Source organism: Equus caballus, chromosome 9 (genome assembly GCF_041296265.1).
Source record: "Equus caballus isolate H_3958 breed thoroughbred chromosome 9, TB-T2T, whole genome shotgun sequence".
Taxonomy (NCBI): Eukaryota; Metazoa; Chordata; class Mammalia; order Perissodactyla; family Equidae; genus Equus; species Equus caballus.
In genome coordinates, this window is record NC_091692.1 from 81,208,234 (window position 1) to 81,233,336 (window position 25,103).

The window sequence follows — 25,103 nt, forward strand, 5'->3', positions numbered from 1 at the left end:
CCTCAGATAGTTTCCTTTTTCTTTTTCTTTTTGTGATGAAAACTACTCTCTTAGCAAATTTCAAGTATAAAATACAATATTGTTAACTCTAGTTACATTGTTGTTCGTTAGATCTCCAGAACTTACCTACCTTGCATAACAAACTTTGTACCCCTTGGCCAACATCCCCCCTCCCCGTTTCCCTCATCCCCCAGCCCCTGGTAATCCCATTCTACTCTCTGTTTCTAGAGTTTGACTATTTTAGATTCTACATATAAGTGAGATCATGCAATATTTGTGTTTCTGCATTTGGCTTAGCACTTAGCATAACGTCTTGCAGGTCTGTCCACATTGTTGCAAATGGCAGGATTTTCCTTCTTTTTAAAGGCTGAATAATATTCCATCATCTATATATATGCCACATTTTCTTTATCCATTCATCCATCGATGAACATTTGGGTTGTTTCCATATCTTGACTATTGTGAATAATGCTTCAATGAATGTGGGAGTGCAGATAGCTCTTTGAGATCCTGATTTCATTTTGCTTGGATATATGTCCTGATATGGAATTGCTGGATAATATGGTAGTTCTATTTTTAATTTTTTGAGGAACCTCCATGGTGTTTTCCATAGTGGCTGTACATTCCCACAAGTGGTGTATGCAGGTTCCCTTTTCACCACATCCTTGTCAACACTTACCTTTCATCTCTCTAACAGCCATCCTAACATGGGAAGTGATATCTCATTGTGGTTTTAAGTTGCAGTCCCCTGATGATGAGTGAAGTTCAGCGCCTTTTCATGTGCCTGTTGACCATTTGTATGTCTTCTTTGGAGAAATGTCTGTTCAGGTCCTCTGCCCCTTTGTTCTCAGCGTGTTGCAATGTGCTGCTGTTTGCATCTTCTCCGGGAGAAGCCTGTTTATGGATTACAATAAGCGGTTTCAGTTAAGTGAACTTTCAAAAAGCAGACAAGCAACTTAAGAGGATTTCTGCAACATATTTATAGATCGAAGATGGGACTAAAGACCACCAAGAAAGAACCACAAGCTAAGGGCTGAACTGTTACACTTTATAGAATGAGGAAAGATGACGATGACCTAATCGAGTCTGACATTACATTAACCCCCCAAATTCAGAGTGATCAAAAATATCAGATGAAATATGGGCAAACATCTGTTTGCTGTTGTTGGTAACAGCTCACCCTAAGTGTGTATTGTACTTTGCGATATTAACTGATGATAATATGTGGTCATCATCCTAATTTTCAATGCTTAAAGAAAACCTTTTCTTTGTGGATATTTTCAAACATACACAAGATAGGAAACACAGTAATGAAGCCCCGTGTGCCTATTGCTCAGCTTCAACAGTTATCAGCATTTTGTCAAGACAAGACTTTAAAAAACTGTCTTTTATCGCTAGCTCCCTTTAAAAAAAAATTCTATATTTGTGTATTTTATAATGTATGTGAACTATACAGTATATATGAATATACAAATATACAATACATAAATTTACATAAATCGGAGGTGTGCTCTCAAAATCTTTCACTCATAAAGGTGTGTAGTCAAATGTTTAGAGAAGGCTGCTCTGCACTATAGTCAGGAGATTTTTTGATGTACAACTGGATCATGTTGCTACGTACCCCTCAATGACTCCCCATTGCTTTTAAGGAAAGTTCTACAAGGATCCACCTGTCTCTTGCCTCACTACCCTTCATCCCACTGTGCTCTGTCTGCTCTGGCCCCAGTGCCGATTTACAGAGCAAACCTTTGCACAGTGTACATGTTGACCCACATTTCCTGCTGCCCAGGGCCTTTGCACATTCTTCTTCCTGAGATGCTTCCCATCGCAGCTCCAGTTCCACTTTCTTGAGGAATCCATTCCTTCCCTCTTGTCCAGGTCACATTTCCTGAACGTGACCCATTCTCATGCAATTGACTTCTTTTCCTTTGTTACACTTGTCTCGATCCGTAACATATAACTATAGACTCATTTGAGTGATAGCTAATGTCTGTCTCACCCTGTAGACTGTCATCTCGCAGAAGGCTACCTCCCTGATGTCTGATGCAGTGCCAAGTGCTTAGTAGGCATTCAACAAATGGTGGACCAAATGAAGGCTGTTTTATAGGGAAAGGTTAAAAGAGCACAGGGTGAGAAGTGATCCCGGTAGACCAGTTGGTAGATGAGTCATCATGCATGAGAAGTTCAACACTGGAAGAGATAAGGAGCAAAGCAAGACAGCATTCGAGGTCACGGGTGGTGCCGGCTTAATTGCCAAATGAGCACAGTGGATGTCAAATGCATCAAGTTCAAAGACACAACACTCTCCATGGGGCGGGCTGGGCTAGCTTCAGACGGTATTATCTTTTGAAATATAAAACCATATGTGAACAAACACATGTTGACATCCTGGAAGCTAAAATCCTTGCTTGTGATACTGAATGCCTAATTTAATTTTGATTTACAAGCATCTCCAATTCGACCCTGGAGTCGTAATGATAATGTAATCTTCCCAGATCATGCCAACATGAGAGAATGTGCCCTTTTCTCAGGCTCGGCCTCCACCACCACCTTGAAGGTGGAGCTGTGGTTTATTAGCAGAAACATCTTTCCTTTGGTCTTGCAACAGTCCGTCCCTGTTTGATTCTTGACTGGGCTCTCTCGTGGTGTCTTCTGTGGTTTTGTAACAAGAGGACTTGTTTCTGTGTGATCTGGTAAATAGAGAATGAGCTCGGGATTAATTTAGAAGATTGTAGGCTGATTTGCAAAGCTCAGCCTGACATGCATATGATCTGAGCTTGTTTTTACCCAAGAGAAGCTCTGTTTGCATCTGTTTCAGTTTCAACACACGCTTGTTTATTTATTTTCCTGGTTTCTGACTTGTCTCCTGCCATTAGAATGCAAGCTTCATGAGAGCAGGGTCTTAACTGTCCTGTCCACATAGCAAACTCAGCACCCAGGACAGGGCCTGGCACAGAGCAGGGGCTCCATTAACACTTGTTGAGTGAATGACAGTAGGGTGAAATTCTGAAGGAGAGAGAAGTCCATGGTTGTGTTTGAAAACACGTGGGCCAGAAGGCTCTGCATCATTATTTCAAAATCTCTCAAGTTTGTGAGTAACTTGAGAGGAGAGGATAATTGTTTTCCCATTTCTTTATTTCCTGTGACATCTCCTAATACCAGATACTTGTTCACAGTAGATGCTGAGATGACACCAGCTAAAAGGAATCAAAGAGAATTCGGGATAGTCACTTGACCATGGTAGTAGAGAAGAGAGAAGAGCAGGTGGGAGAGGGTTGGCTTTAAAATGAGTGGACCTAGAGTGAAGGCCCAGTTTCCCTTCTTACTCACTTGGGCGCATCACTGGATTTCCCAGCCTCAGTTTACTCATCTGTGTAATAGGGATATTAACAGCAGGGGTCCTTGACCCAGGGCTGTGTGAGGCATTCTGTCTGGGAAGGGCTCCGTAAACAGTGAAATGCCTAGAGATATGAGTTGTGGTGGACTCTGGCCAAGGCAATTAGGAAATGCTGGAGATTCCCATAGGGCTGTTGGCAGTGCCCTTGGCCTTCAGACGGACACTGCGCTCAGAAGCTGAACCTGCTGGGTCCAGGTTTCCAGGTCTTCGCCTCCAAAAGCTCCTCTTGTCATCACCTTCCTTTTTACCCTGCTCTCCTGGTGGCTTTTTCCTCCCTCCCCCACCTCCCGTCTCCCTTTTCTGCTGGCTCATCCAGCCAGTCTGGGTTGCCAGATGAAATGTAACTTGATAGCCTGAGTTATCTAGAATTACATTCCAAAAGCATCTCTGTGTTTCCTCAGGGAGGAAGGAAAACATGGAACAGGGCACAGAGGGGCACAGAGGACACTGTAGCCATGTTCTGCCTTCTCCTTTATGAAACTGAACCTAAGGTTTCTGAAAGAAATTTCTCCAACCCCTGCCAGCCCTGGAGGTGGAAGGACGGGTGTCCTATTGGGTGTGATTTCAGGGAAATTGGAAGACTCTGCCCCAACATCCCTTATTGGCCTGAAATTTTCCCATTACCTGTGACAAACAAATGGCAAACAATAGGATATTGGACTGTATGAGGAAGCCATTTGATGTAAACCTAATTTGGCCTAACCTTGTTTTTTTCCCAAAAGGGCCTGGCATGTCCGTTGAGCATGCGTTGTATATCTGCTTTAAGCATTTGTTATGTCCCAAAGGCAAGAACAAATGGCCTTAAGATAAAGATGCAACTTCCCCCACATTGGCATTTCCTTAAGGATAAGCATCTCTCCCTAGGCTAGGAATTGATTGCTGTGCTCACCCTGTGACCCCCAGCTCGAGACAACAGACAGGCTACCTGCTGTGTCCACTGAGACAGCAGACCTACTACCTGCTGTGTCCATCAATCGCTGTGCCCACAGAGCAGTCTCCTGACTATTGTAAAAGGGATATTTCAATCCCATGTGATTCCTTGGGGAAGGAAGGCCCTGGGCTAAGCTAGCCCTCAGATCTGGCTCATAATAAACTTACCCCAATTTTGATTTATAGGTTAGTTGGGGATTATTTTTGTTGATAACTGCACTTTTGGTTTGGAGCTAATATATTCCCATTGAAGATCATAATTAACCATCAACACTTGGGCTCCAAATTAGGGTTCCCTCAGACTCTGAGAGCCTGGAACACAGAAGGGACAACTTCAGAAAGAAAAGACACCATCAGGAAAGTACAACCTTGAAAGGACAACATGGAAGGGAACGCAGAGCGGCTGAGGGCATATGGAGCCTCAAGAACTAAGCCGGGGGAAGGATGGAAACATTGAGATGGGGAAGTGGAGAAAAGGGGGAGGTGCTTATTACATGAACTGAGTGTGTCACAGATCTGTGCAGAGTGACTACTCTGCTTTTTAAATTTTAAGTCTCAAAAAACTGGTTTGTTAATTATTATTGTGAATTAAGGTTAGGGGAAGTATGGTTATTTTTATTTAAATTTTGAGGTGCTATTTATTTGGTCAAAATGAAAATAGTCCTGTTGACTTCTCAGATTTTCATAATGACTTCAATATATTTTACATCATAGTTTTATTATGATAAAACAATCTGGAGGAGACTGTGAGCTCCCTGAGAATGGCTTCTGCTTTCCGTGCCTTATGCTCCCTCCTTGTGCCTGTGGTCCTGCTCCTTGCCTTGGTCTGTGCCACCTCTGCCCCTTTGCTGGGGCTTTTCCCTCTGCCTGGAGTGCCCTCACTCTCCCACCTCCTGTGCCTGTTGGATTCCCTTAAAGTCAAGCCCCGACTTTATCAGCCCATGAAGTTGCTCGTGATTTCCGTGCCACGCTCTGAGCTGCACTTATTTACGTGCTTTTCATGCCCCTACTCCACTCTCCCCTGTCACAGAGTTAAGGATGTACTTGCTTTTCCTCTCCACTCCCTGCCCTGTCCCCCTGGCTGGGTGAGACACATGAAACTGTCATCCTCATCACTGTTTCTTGAATAATAATGTCTGTTGAATTGGATTGTATGCAGCTGGTGCACAATATATTTCTATAGTGATTTCAGGAGCCCCAGAAAGGAAACATTCAACTCCCTGACTGATGCCTGAACCCTCCGTTACAGTCATGTGAGGCTTTCATTTCACTTCAAAGCAGGGTTTGCCAAAAGGGCTATGAGGTTTCTAGCTCTCCTGGGAGTATCTGAATTATAGATCAGGTGTTCTAGCCACAAAGATCTAAGGTGTTCCATATTGAAATATATACTGTTTATCTAAAAAGATACACCGTACCCATATACTTCACTGAGCGGTCGTATTGTGAATTAATCAAGCTCAGGCAAGCAACCTGTCTGGGTTCAAATCAGTTGCTAATCTGTCTAGTTCCTACCATACAGGGGTGTTGTGCAATTAAATGGGTTAATATTTATAAAGTGAGTATAGAAGTGCCAGACATGTGGTTGGTGGTTAGCAAGTGGCGTTGTTACTGTTGCTGTGTTGTTATTTGTATTTTCCATCTAATCTGAATGTGACTGTGTCCCTTTGGGCAGCCCCTTCTCTCACTCTGCACCCACTTTGAGACCAAACTCAGCACTTTCCCGGATCCCTCCTTCAAATCAAATTGAATGCCAAAAGTTTTGGTGAGAAATGCAGACTTTACCGAAGATTTCTTAGGGAAATCTGGATGATAATTGTACACACCACACAGCGAAACTCAAAAAAAAAAAAAGAGAGAAAAAGATTCCCTTTTTAAGCATCTTTGTTCTTTCCCCAAAATTCCTCTCTCAACACGAGCAACCTCATCTCTCCTCCCTTCGTGAATATTCTCCCACGAGCTTTGGTAGCTTCTCCAGCCGTCCAGACACATCCTTTTTGAGATTCACCCTCTTAGAAGGCAAGGAGAGTAGAGTAGAAATAGCCTTCCCTCTCTCTTATTTTAGAATGTTAAGTAACAGCGCTATTTATTACATATTTGAAAAATTAAATCTGAGTGTTAGATACCCAGAATTCCTGGATGACACCAGCTTACAAAACTCATTCAGGTTACTGCTGTGGCCAGGGCTGTGCTGGAGCTGGTGAACACCAGCTCATGGGTACCAACTGTGGGCATCTCTTCCCAGCTCCGCTTTCAATGATGTCACGTTGGTAACTTGAAATTGGCCATGGTGGGAGTATTTACAATTCAGAGATGGGCAAACATTACGTATCAGGGCTTTTCCCCAGGAGTGGGTTGTTAAACATTTGCCAGCACACCTCTGCTGCAACCACTGGCACTATGCCTTTCTCAGGCTCTCGTGCAAGACTTCAGGGATGCCCTTGCTTGGTTTTCTGCCTCCCAAGTTCTCGGTATTCTGCGATAAGCACTGAGTCTAGGTGGCTAAGGAGGATTGTTCTCTGTTCTGTAAGCTTTACCCCAGGCCAGCTGTCTTCATCCATCTCTTTCTCGGCCTTACTTCTATTTGTTTTCCCTGGAATCTGAGCTCTTCTTCGCTCCTAGTTAAAGAGGGTAAATCACACCAGGATGGCTCAGGGTCACTCTCCATTTTTTTTTGTCTAAGTTCTCAGCATGCCACAAGGCAGGGGCCTCACGAGTTATGACACAGAGTGTGCAAGATTTGATCACAGGAACGGGTCAGTCAATGATGCTGGAGAAGTTATATGACTACGAGAATGGGGACTGCTCCCAAGCCATGGTTTTGCTGTTAGCTAGACTCTCATTGTGGTCCAGAAGTCAGTGGTTCTCCACTGTAGCAACATGTTAGAATCATCTGATGAGTTTGAAAACACAAAGGCATAAAGATACTTGCACCCCTATGTTCATTGTGGCATTATACACAATAGCCAAGACATGGAAGCAACCTAGGTGACCATCAAGGGACAAATGGATAAAGAAGATGTGGTATTTATACACGATGGACTACTACTCAGCCATAAGAAATGACAAAATCTGGCCATTTGTGACAACATGGATGGACCTTGAGGGTATTATGATGAGTGAAATAAGTCAGAGGGAGAAAGTCAAATACCGTATGATCTCACTCATATGTAGGAGATAAAAACGACAAAAAAAAACCCCACATAGCATTGGAGATTGGATTGGTGGTTACCATTGGGGAAGGGGGGAGGGGGGAGGGCAAAAGAGGTGATTAGGGTCACATGTGAGGGGATGCACTATAATTAGTGTTCGGGTGGTGAACATGATGTAATCTACACAGAATTTGAAATATGATGTACATCCAAAAAAAAAATAAAAATAAAAAAAAATGAAAAAACTATCAAAAAAATTCATTTACAAATAAATAAATAAATAAATAAATAAATAAAAATAAAAGCCCCCAATCCTCAAGTACAACCCAAGCGATTAAATCAGATGGACCCAGACATCATCTTGCCTTTTAAGATCTAGATAAGATTGACTTGAATTCCCCTTCCTCAGTCTGTGGAGGGCCCAGTATCCTCCCTGTTGACTGGTAAGTTTACTCTGCCATGGTCACCTCTGTCCTGAAACCCTGGCTCTACTGCATTGGTTTGGTTCAGGAATCATCTCACCATTCCATCAGAGCTTCTCTGTTTCATGAATTCGTCCAAATGTCACTCCCTCCGGGAAGCCTTCCTTGATTGTCTAGACTAGGTCAGGTCTTCCTGTTACATATTTTTAAATCACCCTGTATTTTTGTTTCATAGCATTTAAACCAGTTTGTGATTACATATTTCATTTTGTATTATTTGGTTAATTAGATTACATACTCTATGAGGGTAGGGATTATGTCTATTTTTTTCCACCACTTAGACCAAGTGCTTAGACCCTCACGTTTGGCACAGGGGCGCTCAGTGGATAACTGTTGAAAGCAGAAGACATACCTACGGGAAGGAATGAGACTGCGCCTCAGAAATGGGCTGCAACTGGGAACAAAAAAACTAACCCAGATGTCTTAATCCAGTGTCTCTGGTTCCTTCTTCTTTCTCTGCAGAACTTTCATGCTTCCCAGTCTACTTAGTAAGCAAGAGAAGGCTACCATATAGCTCCTTAGTTTACATCATCTCCGTGTAAGAGACAGACTCAGACTGAACGAGCCTCTCTTAGTGCCACGTCCTGGGTGGGAGAATGTGATCAGCTCCAGTTGGTTCAGGTGTCCAATCCTGGTCCAGCCAACACTGGTGAGGGGACAGGATATGAGGTATGCCAGTAAGTGGTATGCCTAAAGAGTCACATAAACTGGGCAGATACCTCGAAAGATATCCACCATAGCCTATACATAGGACTGCTGTCAAAAATAAAAAGTAACCTACAAATGGTGATAAAGAACTGGCAGAACGAGAGAGAAGAGGCAGGTGGGCCCAGGTTGCTCAGCGAAAGCAAGGAGTCCCCGGCAATCAATAGGGGGATGGGTTGTTAGCTTGTCTCCCTGGATCAGATTTTTAGACTCTAATCCCAAGGCCTTGGAAAGGCCAAACATTCCCAAGACTGAGTTGCTGGCTGCCTTTGGACCTCTCATGCCAGTGAAGGGGAGAAAATCAGATGGCCTGGTGCCCAGTCTGCAGAGAGGAGCTGGCTGGCTCCGGAATGGGTTGGCATTATCCAGATCTCATCTGACTAACATGGAGTTGTTGACAGTGAGGGAGAGTAGAAATTCCTAAAAGAGAGGGAACAAGCCATAAGAGGCCTGGAGCTCTCAGAGTGAGAGTCTGCTGTGGAATAAACATCCCGGCCAGTGAGCTTCCCCGCTCTGTGAGCTCTGCTCCTGTTCATGGTTCTGTAAATGACCACTTATTGAGAGTCTATTGGGGCCGGGGGTATAACAGCAAATACAATGTAGTTTCTGCCATCATGAAACATAGTCTAATAGTCTAATGGGGGAGACAGAAATACAATCAAGTCATTATAGGACAATGTGATTGGTGAATGATCTAAGAGGCATCAGGTGCCAAGGAGGCACCTGGATGGGGCACCAAACAATGGGTGTCAGAGAAGGCTTCCTGGAGGAGGTGGTATTTAAGCTGGTCCAAAATGAATGGGGTGTAGCTAGGTAAATGCAGGTCATGGTGGGGAGAGGAGTGAGGAATAGGCTTTCAGGCAGAGGAAATGGTATGTGCAAAAGCCTACAGATGAAAAGAACATTATGTTGTCCAGAAAGTCGTTCAAAAGTCTGGAGCACTGACCAGCAGGCCCTCCTGGGGTGGTACTGTGCATGTTGTGCTGTTCTCTCATTGTTTTCTGCATGGGATCCTTGTGTTCCCCACAGATGGAAGGCATCCTCGAAAATCATGGGCTTTGACTTCTCTGAGAGCGGAGCATGGAGTCATAACGTCTCAGATAATCTCTTTGGGCTGTGGTTGTCTCCTCTGTAAACCTGGGGATGAGGAACAGGAAAGCAATTTGCACACGGAAGTGGGTATCACTACTTCTCTTGGGTTCCTCTGCAGTTCTGTGTTTGAAGCTATACCATCAACACTCTTTGGATGATTGAATTGTTCATTTGACCAGATCTGCTTTCTAGGGCTGCACTCTGACATCCTGCCCTACTGTGTACATGGCTGGCTCAGTCAGTATCCCTGATGGTGATAATGACATGGCCTCCTCTCCATCCCCACCCACAACCTGCCCCCCAAATACTTCTGACAGTTCTGCAAACCTAGGTGCACTGCGTGTGAGGGATATTCCCACTGTGACATCAGTGACCCCATGGGTGACCAGGGTTGTTTGGCTGGGTGGGTGTCCCCGTCTCTCATACTGTTCTGTGCACGTCACCTCTTAAGCTGAGGAGCAGAGTAGAGGGAGCCAAGTGGAAGAAGACAATCTTCTCGCCTGGGGTAGGCACGGTGTTCAGCCAAGGCTGAGGGAGTAGTTGCATTCCCTGCTCGCATCGCATCACCTCTCTGGGCCCCAGTTTCCTTATCTACAAAACAGGGAGGTCAGACACATGCTCTTTGACTTGTTTGCCCGCCTCCTGCCCAAGAGCCCAGGACAAGCTGGGCAGAGGCAGCCCAGGCATCGGGAGGGAGGTACACGGGTAGAGCCTGCTGAGAGGAAGGCTACCTGCAGGCCAGTGGGGGCAAACTCAAGTCACAGGGGTCGGGGTAATTTGAGGGAAGCGGAGTGCATCCTGGCTGGTCCTTCAAGATGTGGCATGAGCTCTCCAGATCTCCGGGGTCTTCTTCTCAGCCTCCCATGACTCCTTTGCTCCATCTGGCCTCCCTGGTTGAGGCTACCCACTCAACTCCCCGGCTTCAATGTCCTTCCCGATGTCCTTGACATTCCCCCTCCCAGCTGCCCCATGATCTGATTCAGGGAACTTTGCCAAGCCCTCTGAATCATAATGAGTGCCTCTGTTTGTTGAGTAACTTATATTTGTTGCGTCTGGTACTGTACTTGTTGTACTTGTACTTGGTTTTCCATACTTTCTCTCATTGAGTCCTGATGAACTACCCTCTGAAGTAGGCTCCGCCAGAATGCGCTTCTCCTGTTCTTCACATGGCTGGTGTGTTCCCGTCATTCATGCATCGTCTCCGTTGTTTCTTCTTCATACCCTTTGCCCCATCACTTTCTATCACACCACATTCTGTTTTATTTTCTTCATAGCATTTGTTATGGAAATTATCCTACATGTTCCTTTTGTTAAGAAAATTATTTTATTGAGGTCATATTGCCTTATAGCATTGTGCAAATTTCAGGTGTACATTATTACATATTTCTTTATTGCTTGGCACTCCTTCCTAGGATGTAAACTCCCCAAGAGCAATGACTAGGAATGTTTTGCTCACCGCTGCCCCACCCCACCTCCAGCACCTAGAAGAGTGTCTTGGTGTATATTACTGTGAGACAATATAAAATATATATATTGGTCTTTGCCCCTGGCTTCTGGCACAGAGCTCCTGAAACCATTGTAAATTCCTAAGTGATAAGAGCACTGGGAGCATCTTTTGTTCTAATGAGGTGACTCTGGGTGAGCTCCTGGGTGGAGGTGACTAAGCCGTAATTAGAAGCTTGGGATTTTCAACCCCACCTCCCGTCCTCCAGAGTGGCGAGAGGGGCTGGAAATGGAGTTAATAATTGATCAGGCCCATGTGAGGAAGGCGCCGTAGAATCCCAATAGTAAGGGGTTCGGGGAACTTCCATGTTGGTGCACATATCTGTGTACTGGGAGGATGGCACAGCCCAGGTCCACGGGACAGCAGCTCTTGTGCTCTGGACCCTCCCAGACCTCGCCCTATGTACGGCTTCCTCTGGCTGTTCATCTACATCCTTTATCATATTCCTTGATAAACTCATAAATGTGTTTCCCTGAGTTCTGTGAGCTGCTCTAGCAAATAACCAAATCCAAAGGGGAGGAGGTTGTGGGACTCTCCGATTTGTAGCGAAGTCGGACAGAGGTTGCGGGTAACCTGTGGATCTACTTCTTTCAATTGGCATCTGAAGTGGGGCGGGGTATGGGGGACATCTCATGGGACTGAGCCCTTAACTATGGGAGCTGACACTCTCTCCAGGTAGATAGTGTCAGAATTGAGTTTAATTGTAGGACAGCCGGCTGGTTGCAATTCAGCTGGTTGCAGAATTGCCTGTCGTGGGGAAAACCCACACACATCTGGTGTCAGAAGTGTTGTGAGTGTGGTCATAGTGTGGGAGTAAAGGGGAAACACGGGAGGAAAGACTGAGTTTTTCCTAACACAACGACGCGTTCATAAACATTTGCTGAACGAATCAATGCGATTATGGCCATTTTGCATATGAGAAAATTAAAGCAGAAAGAGGCAAAGTAACTTGCAGTGAATACAATGGCAGAGCTGGGGTTCAAGTCCCAGCTGCCCGTCTCCAAAACAGACACCCTTACTCCGGCCTGGTGGTGGTGTGACCTTTTCCCATCTCATTTCTCTTATGGGCTACAGTGGGCTGGATTACTTTTCTGCTCTGGCATGCCACCTAATTGGTGCTGAGCATCACTTTGCTTAACGTGGAACACGATCTCCCAGAACTGTGCCTCTCATCTCTCCCCGCCTCCTCTCTGTGTAAATAGTCCCTGGTGAGACTAAGCTTTTTTTCCAGGAGCCTGGAAACTGCAGGAACCAACACCATGTTTCTCTGTGCATAAACCTAACTTTCCAGAGGGCTTCAAATTTGCCATCATTTTGGGTCTTTCTTCCCCAGTTAACAGGGCACTGAGGATGCATAGGAGGATTGAGGTTGCAGTCCACAATCAGAAGGGAAGAAAAGGTGAAAATCCAAAACCCATTTCTCTTGGTCTTTTTTTGAGGAAGATTAACCCTGAGCTAACATCTGCTACCAATCCTCCTCTTTTTGCTGAGGAAGACTGGCCCTGAGCTAACATCCATGCCCATCTTCCTCCACTTTATATGTGGGACGCCTACCACAGCATGGCTTGCCAAGCGGTGCCATGTCCGCACCCGGGATCTAAACCAGCGAACCCCGGGCTGCTGAAGTGGAACATGCGCACTTAGCCGCTGCACCACCAGGCCGGCCCCTCTTGGTTGTTTTTAAAGGAAAATGTAAAAATAGAAAATCTTGTTCTACTAAGAAACTGTTTAAGGATGTGAGGACTGCAGACCTGCATATAGAATTGGGTAAGGAAGGCAACAGGAAAAGATGAGATTCCATTCTAGTTTTGGGAAGAATCAGAAGAAAAGGGATCTGTCTAGTTCTGTTCTTTCTCAGTTTTTGTATTTACAGCATATAAATAAAGTAGGGATTGGAAGAGGAGAGTTGGGAATAAGAAGAGAATTCAGGCTTCCCAAAGACACTGAAATGAGACTTATGAACTCCTGACTTCAGTCTCAAAGTGTTTCTATCAGAAAACACTAGACCTGACCCAACCCCACAGGCTTCAGCACCGTGACTTCAGAAGGCTGACAAGCGACGATGAGCGTTTCTTAAGCACCTCTCCCCACCCTGTTTTTTCTTTGTCTGATACATCCCGAAGAGCTCCGTCCCCTGCAAAAGTCAGTCTGGATACACGCTTTAGAGGAGCCATTATTGAAACATACTTCCATATTTAAGATCCTTTCCCCTCACCCCGTTGACACATGGAGTCATTTAAATGAGAAGATAAAACCCCAAGGAAGTCTGATTCAGAAATAGAGCCTCCCACGCTTTTTTTTTCTCTTGATTTTTTTCTTGCTAAGAGAAATTTCTCGGAAAAAAAAAAAATCTCGAGAGGCTGTCTTGCTTGAAACCAAAAGGAGCCACTGGTCATCTTAACTGGAATCTGCCGGCGTAGGCCTTGTTGATGTTGCTGCTGGAGCTCATGCGGCTGGAGCTCAGCTGGGGCCGAAGCTGTGAGCTCCTCAGTGCAGAGGAGGGCTTTCCTTAGATCTGGGAGCGTACACAGTGCACTTGAAATCAGATGGATGCAGGAGGCACCCTAGAGAAAGATGATTCCCCAAGGAACTCCTTTTTCAAGCTCATTGAGAGATTCTCTTTGGATGAAACGAGGAAGAGCAGAATGTGGTCCATTCTTTATATCTGGGAATGTGCATGAAGCCACAGGATCAACTTGTGTACCTTTCCAAAGTTTACTCTTTAGGATTTTGGAAACTTATTTGCTTTTTGTTAAAATAAATATATACACACAATATAGAGCAGAAGGCAAACTCATGTGGACTTTCAAGATGAAACACAACTGCAAAAAATGATGTGCTTGTGGTGGGGCCGGTGGGGTTGTGCCTCCCTCGGAGGTCACCTGCTTCTGGGGGTTTACGCTCTTCTGCTGTTCCAGGCTATTGGCGTGTTTGAGAAGCATTGACACAATTGACAACATTGATGTCTCTGGGAAAAAAGTGTGGCTCGAAGGGGAACCATGACTCAGTGTGGGCCTGAATGGAGAGACCAAAGTCCAGGGGCAGGGATCGCCCTGCGGGGAGGAAGGTGCCTCAGACTAGCCCAGGTCAAAGCCATGAAATATTCAAATCAGATATATTTTTTTAAAAACTGCCTTTGTTCTGACTTCCTGCTCTCCAAGGAACCTTCTGTTGTAATTTGGTTGTCCACGTTGTTTTCCTGCAGTGACAGCATCTGGCTTTCTTGGCAGTTGTATTTCTCACTGCAAATCAGTGGTTCTCAGCTGGGGATGATTCTGGCAATATCCCCAAGGGGACATTGGGCAAGGTCTGGAGACATTTTGGGTCTTCACGACTAGGGGGAGGGGTGTGATAGAGGCATCTGGCGAGTAGAGGCCAGGGAAGCTGCTGAACATGCCATAATGCCCCCACCACACACAGCCAAGGATTATCCAGCCCAAAACATCATTAGTGTTGACGTTGAAAAACCTTGCTGTCAATGACAAATTGGTCTTTCTCCCTCATTGTCTTGCAAGCTTGGTTAGTCTGCATCTGCTGCTGAGAGACTAAACCAGGATGATGTAATCAGGTCTCTTAGCCTGTCAGGTGGAAGACCAACACCTGGCTTGTGCCAAATTGACCGATTAGGGCTCTCGGCAGCCAGCTGTCTCCCTTGACTTAAAAATTCTTTCACCTTCTATTGCCATCTTTTAAAATACTCTTATTTTTTTTCGCTTTAAAAAGATTCAGTAAGTGAAATATAAATACATGTGGTAAAATTTTAGAAAACAAAGGAGAGGCAACCAGTCTCTTTTATACATGTGCATTCACACAGCATGTATATATTTAAAAATATAAATAAGATCACACTCTACTATTATGATACTTGCATTCTTTGCTTATCGTTATACCCATGACTAGACAAAGGGGTCTGCCTTTCTATTTCTAACTGTTGCGCATGGTGTTCCCTAGTCTGGATGTGTCGTAGTCGAGTTTACCATTGCTTTATTGATGGGCATTTAGGTTGTTTACAGTTTTCTGCTATTGTAAACGTCTATGTGAGCCTTTTGCTCATATATCCTTGGCAAGGTTATCCCTGTCCATGTATCTTCGTGGAGTTTTGGGTTGAAGCATTTGCATTTGAACTTTTTATAGGTGCTTCCAATGGCCCTCCCAGGAGATTAAGCCAGTTTATACTCCAGCCAGCAGCGAGTGGGAGGGTCCTTTTCTCACATCCCCAATGACACTGGATTTCCTCAGTCTTCAGGAATTTTGCCAATCTGATGAGTAAAAATGGAAGCACCAGATTGCCATTTCACTGGTTACTGGGGAAATTTCCACGACCTTTTGTATGCATAGGGCCACTTGTTTGTCGCTTGTTTTCAGAAGCCCTCGGTTCATGAGAAAGAATAGGACTCACTTGTCAGCCCAGACTTCCGGGGATCTAGGCCCTAGGAAGGCCAAAAATGTCCTCTCGTTCCTAAAATAACCGGGTTCTAGGGGAGCAGAGCCGGGGAAGGACTTCTCCTTGTGTCTGGACCCCTGGGCTCTGCTTTGGCCTTCATCTGGCTGGAGCAGGACGACGGACGGAGGGGGAAACTGAGGGAGGCATCTTTCTGGTCCCAAACCTCCAGACAAGTGGAAGTAACTTCAAGTTTCTGCCTCCCAGAACACCCCAAGGAAGAGCTCACGCCTGTGATTTGGCGCCTCTCGCTGCCTTGTCTCGAGGAATTGCCCTTTACGTCAGTTTTTATTAGTTGGCCATTTACATTCTTGTCCCTCATCCTCATCAGAAGGCCTTGGAGTTATTCATCCCTGCGTCTCAAGGCCTCGCACTGTGTCTTCTGGGACTTGTAGCTGCTGCATAAATGTTAGTGGAGGGATGTCTTTCTCTCTCCACCTACAATAGAAGGATCTTTGATTAGAATCACTTCTTTTTTTTCTGAAAGCATGCAGATCTTGATTAAAAGACAACATGAACTGCCTGAAAATAGGTACCTATATGAGCTTTACAAACACCCTCAAAGGAAAACAACAATATCTGGAAGGGTGGATGGGTATATTCATGTGTGCATATATTCATGTATATGCATGTTTCCAAGTACACATGTGTATGTACACGCACAAGCATACACATAGATAGATAAATAGACATATTTTAAAATTTTTCTAGACATTTTTATAATTTTCGGTTCTTTTATTTTTCTATTATAGTAATAATACGTGTTCCTGATTTAAGTTCAGATAGTATGGAAAGGTATATATGACATTAAAAGGCTTTCTGCTTGCCCCCGACCCCACCACCCCACTTTCTAGAGGGACGTGCTACCCGCCCTTCTGATATTAATTTTTTATAAATTAGTGTTATGATTACCACCATAAATCTAAATGTTATTACACCTTTATTTTTTGATCTGTCAATATCATTTATCAATTGGACAATATCTCCTGGCATCTTATGGTTGTAGCTGAAAGTCAGCACAGCTACCTTACTTTCTACCTCTCTTTTCCTCTTCTTTCTCTGCCACATTTTTGTGTTTGCAGAGTCACTTCTTGATGGTGCCACATTCACCACAGCCAGCCTCAAGAGGACAACCCTTTGAAAGCACACGGGGCAAATTCTGGGCAGGCCAAGTCATTAGGTAGAAATTTCAGTGGGTTTCCATTTCCCAGCCCTGGGAAAGTGACAAGAGGACTAGTTTTTGTTTTGATTTGTTTTGCTTTCCCTTGGAAGGTAAGCCAAAGTATTTTCTTCATCAGACTGTTGCCAACAAACCGTATTCCACCATTAGGCAAATATACTTTTGGCTTCCTTAAAATAATTTCTCTCGATTAAAATAGTATCATTTACTTGACCATCTACCTGGCTCCTGGTAACACTTCCACGCTGCTTCCTCTAGGTAGACTTTTTATACATAATTCAGAACAAGCTGGAGCAGACCTGAGGATTAGTTGAATTTGGCTGTATAATAGTGATGAGGGTATTTAAATTACGTACATGAGCTTTGCTCTAACATTTATGTCATCTCAAGAAGAAACCGAGATTAATAAAAAGGTTGCACTATTTATTGAGTAAAGAGTAATTCTATATTTGGTTAGAAAATGTATTAATTCCACAACGGGATGCACATGCCCATTTGTGTTACATGTGCTAAGGTGCTGGACCTGTTGACAAAGGGGTAGGTCCTGTAGCAACAGCTCAGAGTTCAGAGTCTAGATGGAATGAGCGAGTCCTGGTAAGTCCTGGCTTGTTATCCCAATCTTTGCAAGTGGTGGATGATCCAAACATGTCCCAGACATCCTATTTACTGAATATAATTATTTTGTCACATCCTTTCAGAGACACACCCACTGGAGAGAGGAGCCCCTTAGAAGTGTCACCGGTGCGTCAGGGGTGTTGCATCCACTGCAGGAGTCTGTGAGGAGGTGGGAGGAAGCTGGAGTGAGAGAAAGGGACAGGAACCACGGGGGAAAGGAGGGGCTGCATGCCTGGGTCAATGAGATAGCAGAAGCTTCATTTCTAATCTCGCCTGAGGAGCAAGGAGGCAGGTGGAAGTAAAGTGATTGGGGCAGAAAGTAAGATTTCTCTAGCCTCAGAATCAACCAATGGGGTTGTGAATTCAAAACCAAAATATGGTAGTTTCTATGAGTGTTGGCATTGGTTACCTAATTTTAATTATTTTCTTTTTGAGGAAGATTAGCCCTGAGCTAACATCTGCCGCCAACCCTCCTCTTTTTTGCTGAGGAAGACCGGCCCTGAGCTAACATCTGTGCCCATCTTCCTCTACTTTATATGTGGGATGCCTACCACAGCATGGCTTGCCAAGCGGTGCCAGGTCCGCACCCAGGATCCCAACTGGCGAACCCCAGGCTGCCGAAGTGGAACGTGCAAACTTAACTGCTGTGCCACTAGGCTGCCCCTAATTTTAATTTTTATTCTTGCATTTTGCTGTTGTATTTGCTCTTTCTTGATCAACAAATTAATATTGACTCGTTGAAAACTACAGAAAAGTTACTGAAGAAAAAAACCCCATAATCCTGCAATGTAGAGACAATCCCTATTAATACTTTGGCAGTTTCTTTCTAGTCTTTGTTCTAACACAGATGTTTTCCTTTATTTGTTTGCAGTCAAGTTCTACAAACATGGTTTTGCATGTAGCTTGTCTTTTCTGCATAACATTCTGTCACCATGTTTCCCCATAGCTTTACCACCTCTTTGTGAGCATGATTTTTAATGGCGGCCTAACATTCCATTGTATCGATGAGACATGTTTCACTTAGCTATTTCCTTAACATTGAACATTAAGTGGCTTCTGATTTCTTTCTGGTTATAAATAACATCAACATGGCTATTTTTGTACATAAATCATTGTCCATATTTCTGATTGCTTCCTTAAGACAGATGCTTAGAAGTGGAATTACTGGGTCAAAGCCAATGCCACAGTGATTTTCGGAAACTTATACCAATTTGTGCTCTCAGCTGGTTTTTATAAAGCATGGGAATTTTATAGGCCCTATTCATGTGCCTTCCCAGATTCTCAGCTCCCTCTCGCATCTCTCTCTCCCTAACCACTCAGACCCCTCTCCTTTCTTCCCTTGCTCTCCCTTCTCTGACTAGTGGTCGTGTTGGAGTCACTGTCATCCCAGAAAGTGAAGCTTTGCTATCAGCCTTCTGCCTGGAGGATGTTGAATATTAGTGATTTCTCAGGCCTGGGGATGGCATATTTTCTCACCCTCCCTGAGGACTCCCAGGTATAGCCAGAGAAGAAAGAGGAGAGTCCTAGTGCTAAAACACCCCCCTGAGACTCATATAGTCTATATTATAATATATTCAATATTATACTTATTATAATATTAAATTTAAATATGTTAATATACATTATAATTATGGAGTTGGTCCATACTTTCCCAAGTCTTCTTTCCCTACTTCCAAGCTCCCCATGTGGGAAGTAGCCAAAGGGCCAGAAAGAATGAGAATGGCTGTCTTCCCCTCTCCCTCCCTCCCCCACCTCTTTCCTTCACACCCTGACTACCTATCAGCTACCAGGCACTCTGCTAGATGCCGGGGTTAGGAGACAGATGAGAGCAGGTATGTTACTCAGAGTTCTTACTTACAGCCTGGAAGCTGACTCTAGCTAAACTTATTTATAAAAGGGATGTGTCAGAAGGATACTGGTCACTTCTCAGAGTGACGGGAAGCTGGAGAGCAGGGCTTGGGCAATGGCAGAGACCAAAGGAGCCAGGCTGCAGAGAACACAGCCAAGGGCCCAGCCCAGGGGCAGTCTGCTGGTTAGGACTCACTGACGGCACCACCCCCTGGGACAGCCACCACCGACGGCTAGAGCATGAATGAGCTCTGAATAAACCTGCTTCTTTGCTTTCCTCCCTCCAGCTTTTAACTCCTGGGCAGAGGTCTCTGATTGGGTGAGGCCGGTCATGTGGTTATGACTGCAGGGGAGGGTATGTCCGGCTCCCTTGGCTTCTGTAGGGGGAGTTGAGCCCCAGCCTCTCACCAACTCGCACTCAGTGGAGGATTTTCCCCAAATAAGAAGAGGATATTCAGATTCTGGGAATCCCCCCACCACACACAAACAGAAAATGTCACTACCTCAGGTCTTTGCTGTCACATGACTTTTGGTTTAGTCAGAGAAGCAGAAGAGTAAACAGATGACTAATACAACAAGAATGAGGGTGTCTCATTCCTCAGTCCAGGTGGAGAAAGAGAAAAGCGAACAGTAATTAATACTAAGAAGGTAGCACCTGGAGACTCATTGAAGTCGGAGGCGATGGAGAACAAAGGAGACACAGATGGCGCCCTGATTTGGGGACTAGCAAGGAAATGGATGGTGGAGGGAATCAACAAAATGGGGAACACAAGAGGGGGCCCAGGTTTTGAGGGGAGACCAAGAGTTGGGTTTTATACATGGTGAGTCCAAGCAAGCCGAGGTGGAGATGTCTAAAGGCTGTGGGAGGCAGGTTCATTCACTGATTCAACAGATATTTATTAATCATCACTTATGTTCCAGGAACTGTTCCAGAAGCTGGAGAGGCAGCAGAGAACAAGAGATGACCATCCTTGCTTTCATGGGGCTTACATTCTAGAGGAGCTTGTCAGGACCCCAGGAGAGAAGAAGGACTGGGTGTCTAGATTTGGGGTGCAGCCGCTCAGGGGTGGTAATTAGAGCCTTGCGCATAGATGAAACAACCTAGGAAGGCGTAGACTAGGAGGGAAGAGGACCTTGGCTGGAACATGGGAGACACAGGACTTAAGGAGGAAGAAGAGACAGCAAAGGAGGATGAGAAGGAGCTGCCATCTGCCATCTGTGGTCTCTCTAGGTCTGAAAGCCGTGGCCGAGATCTGCTCAAAGTGTGTCAAAGGAGAGGCGTGAAAGGGTCCTGGGGCTTCCAGACAACAGCTGGTGTGGGGCAGGCTTCTCTGAGCCGCTGTGGTCCTCAGATGGATTTCAGCATCAGCCTGCTCCTGCTCTCCCTCCCTCCCGCCTTCCCCTGGATGGTGTCTTGCAGAGACAGTCTCCCTGTTTCCTCTGTGGCAGATGCTCCGCTCTATAGCAACACCTCATCAATCACCAGTAGAGAACCTGCTTCCTGCCCCTGGAATAACAGCATCATAATGTGGCAAGTAGCCGGGGAGGTCCCTGCAGAAGATGGCAAAACTGGTGGAATGTGAAGCTGTCTTCATACCCTCCCCTTTTGCATTTCCTCTTGGCTGCACTCATATCAATTTATCTCTCTCCATACCCGCACAGTACTTGGTGTACCAGTTGTGGAACTACTGGTATTTATTGCTGTGCCGAGGACGCCCATTGCACAAGTCCTCCTGAAAGAGGACATTGTCCTGATCACTCTGACATCCCTGCCCCGAGGAGCTGCAGGCTGAGAAACGCGCATACTTTCCTCTCTGTGGCCATTCAGACTCCCAGCATCTTACACCTGGAAAGGAGTTTGGGGGTTGTATTAGTTATGGTTCTCCAGACAAACAGAACCAACAGGATGCAAACACATGGACACACATATGTATACTTTTTTTTTTTTTAATTTTAAGGAATTGGCTTCTGCAACTGTGGAGGCTTGGTGAGTCTAAAATAAATCTGCAGGGTAGGCTGGCAGGCAGGCTAGAGACCCAGGGAAGAGATGCAGTTTGAGTCCAAAGGCCATTTCCTGGTGGAATTCCCTCTTGGTCAGGGGAGGTCAGTCTTTGTTCTATTCAGGCCTTCAACAGACTGGATGAGCCCCACCTCCCTTACGGAGGGTAAGCTGCTTTACTCAAAGTCCACAGATTCAATGTTAATCTCATCCAAAAACACCCTCACAGAAATATCCAGAATGTTAGACCACATACCTGGGCACTGTGGTCCAGCCAGGTTGATGCATAAAATTAACCATCATAGGAGTCATTGAGTCCAGCCCCTGTCACTTGAGAGATGGGGAGACGGGGTCCAGGGAGGCTCAGTCACCTGCCTGGAGTTGTGCAGCAATTCAATGGGGCGGCCCAGACGGAGATCAGGTCTCCTGGCTGCAGTCCTGCACTCTTTGACTATCCCACGCATCGGGGTGTCTCCTCACTGGGGCTGGGTGGAAACCCAGCGCATGAGGAGATTTTTCATGGCTTTGACACCAAATGAAAGGGAGTCCCACCACAGCGTCACTCGTTGAGTGGACCGGTCTGCTTATAGAGCTGCAGTGTGCGTTTTAGAGGAGAGCTCTCTGGGCAGCTTGGTGTGTGTCTTTTGGGCTCTTGCAGCTTGGTACCTCCGTTAGAATTCCAGGAAAGTGAATGGCTGAAACCTGAGGATGTTTTCCCGGAATAATCGCCTTGAATCCAGCCATAAATCCCTTCTGCAGTATATATCCCGCTGTCTCCCTTCTTTTCCAGGGGAATTTTACAGTACGATTTTGAGCTCTTGCCAGGGACCTCAATAAATACTTGTTGGGTGATGAATAATATAAAATTCATCTTGACTTTCAGCCCAGATTGGGAAGATAGGGTGTGATTCTTTGCCATGGCCCTGACTCAGCTTCTCAAGGGTCGGTCTAGGTCCCGCCTGCCTCTTTCTCCATGTAACCTGTCGGGCACCTGCTCACCTGCCAGAACCTACGATTCACCTCCCACCCTGGGACCATACCAAGTCAGAAGGACTCCTAAGCTCTAAGTCACAGAGAGTGGGTGGACTTGGAAGTACAGGGCCTGTCTCCCCCTTTGTGGAAAAGCTGAATTTAGAAGCGATGGCAGCTGTGTCACATAATGATAATGGTCGTGATCATGATAACAATAGCTGCCTTTTGTTGAGGAAGCTCTAGGTACTGGCCCCTGTGCTAAGCATTTTCTATGCATTTGCTCACATGTTCAGATCTCGCCTCTGCCCTCGTGGGCAGTTGTGAAACCTGGTTCTGAGAATCAGGAGGAGTTCTTCCATGGAGGCAGAGCAGAATGCCCAGGATACAACCCAGAACGGTCTGCAGACAGCATATGAGACACATGGGGCACGGGATTGCCAAGGGGGCTGCAAATACAGTGTCGTACCAGAGGACTCTCTGAGAAGCATTTTCTGATCCATGAGGCGTTAAGGGCCCCTCATTTGCTGATTGTGCTGGGGTCCTTTGCAGAGGAGGACTTTGTGGGAAATAGAAGAGAGGCTCAACTTTACTGTGTAAGGTCTTGTCCATGGTAATGCCCCTGATAAAGCCCTTTGGTACTCAGAAGTGTGGCTTCCTGCTCCAAGTCACAGAACAACGATGGGAGCTTGGAGCCAATGATAACAATAGATAATATCATTGAATCAATTAGGGATGCTTTGGGCTGCGAGTGATACCTGATTAACAGCGGCTTAAATACTCAAGCATTTATTATCTCACTTAAGAACTCTGGAGGAAGGCATTCTGAGGTTGGTACATCAGCTCTAGGGGCTCATCGAGGATCTAGGGTCATTCTTCTTTTCTGCTTCTTTATCCTTAGCTTTTGACTATTGCCTTCATGCTTGCCACTTCAAGGTCACAAAATGGCTACCACAACTCCAGGCATTGCATCAGAATTCAAGGAAGAAAGATGAGAGAAAGAGTGCATGTGTGTGTGTGAGTGTGGGCATGTGGGGTGGAGACACTTATGTGTATTATCTCATGCCTGTCCCCTTTATAAGGAAGCAGAAAATTTTCCAGAAGCCTCCCAGATGACTTCTCTTAATCTTTCATTGCACAGAATAAGGTCAAACAGACATTCTCAGGCACAAGAGGGGCTGGGAAAGTGAGTATCTGGCAGAGAGGAATAGGATCATCATGACCACATCAGATCAACTTTAATAGTCTGGGAGCAGGCCCAGTGCTTTCTTGAACAAAACTGGGGTTCCGATAACCAGGAAGAAGGGTATGTGTGTGGGGGCCTCTCCCATAATAACAGCCAGCAGCCCCTCATTCAATCCTCACAAGAATTCTTACACTGGAGATTGTTACTTTTCTCATTTCCCACCAAGGAAGCTGAGGGTTAGAGTGGCGAAGGGACTGGTCTGAGGTCACATAGGCTATTGGGGTGTCCTTACAGGGTGTCCTTATGTCCTTAAGGGCCAGACCTCATGCTTCCTTTGCACTCCCCTTAGTGCCTGTGTAGCTTGGCCAGCACGCACTGCAAGCTTGCTGCTTGAATGACGGAATGATGGCACATCCATTTAACGCAGTCACGTGCGGGGATCGTATACTGGGAACATGGGTCACAGACCCTCGTTTCACTGGATAGAGAAATCGCTTCCCCCAGGAAGATTTTCTGAACTCAACGGAAATCACTTTAGAGAAAAGACCTTCCTTGGGCAGGGGTTTCGGCTGTGAGTAGAGCCCTGAGAGGGGCTCGGAGGATCCCCGGGCCATTCCGTGTTTGCCCCAAGTCTCCTGGGGTGAATGACAGCTCTGGAGGGTTTGCTGCTCCGTTTGGAGGAAAGTGTCATGTAGGGGAGGAGCTGACTCCCTCTGGGTCCTTCTTGAGAGGAGAATTAGAACAAATCAGAATTAGGACCAGTTAAAATTAGAACAAACTTTTCAGGAAGAAGAGTGTTTTATTGGGCAAAAAAGTATAGCTTTTGGCGGCAGAAAGATGTGGTTTGGAGTCCTGTTGTGAAGCTTAGGTGAAATGGTACATATAAGGTGTTCAGATTAGTGCTGAGAACAGAAACGCTTCCTGTCTTGAATCAAATTAGGGTTGTCCAACCATAGAATAGAATGCCAGCGAGATTGAGACCTCCTTGTCACCCAGCTATTCAAGCGTATAACCCGTTACTTGGGGTTAAGTCACTCAACAGCAGTAGCACCACTGCCACCAACCCCAAACAGCCAGCATTGATTGAGTACTTACTCTAAGTAACTGATCATCTTTCATTGAGTGTTTATTACGGGCCAGGCACTTTGCTAAGAACTTTAGATGAATTTTCTCACTTACTCCTAACAGCAATTCTGGGAGGTAGATATTATTGTTCTCCCTAAGATATGGAGGACAGGACTGAAGTTAAAAAAGGCTGAGAAACCTGGCCAGAGTCAGCTGGGGATGGAGATGGGGTTAGGGGCCAGGTCTGTCCCTTAGAGGCTGTGGCTGCGTTGTTACTCAGCTGAGCACATGGTTCCTCTGAAAGGGACCCTTACTGGGTGAATACTGCATGAGGTAGCGGTTCCCAGGCTTTCCCAAGTCTTATCTGTTATATTGTCAAAAAACCAGGAGCCTATCAGGACAGATTCAAAGAGCCCAGTTTTCCCAAGGACTTTCATATCTTTATAGACATTAAAAAATAAGTTTTAAAAGCAGATAAAATACTGTGTCTTATTGGAGTAAATTCTATCACTATAACTTTAAAACACAGATGAAAGTACTC

At 45.4% G+C, this 25,103-nt stretch overlaps 1 long non-coding RNA gene across 1 annotated transcript; it reads left to right on the top strand.

The window, feature by feature from the left end:
• Nucleotides 1–2,553: 2,553 nt before the first annotated feature.
• Nucleotides 2,554–22,908, top strand: LOC138915449 (uncharacterized). Its single transcript, XR_011421393.1, has 2 exons — nucleotides 2,554–2,693; nucleotides 20,265–22,908. It is a non-coding gene; the product is annotated as an uncharacterized lncRNA (long non-coding RNA).
• The last annotated feature ends 2,195 nt before the right edge of the window (nucleotides 22,909–25,103 follow it).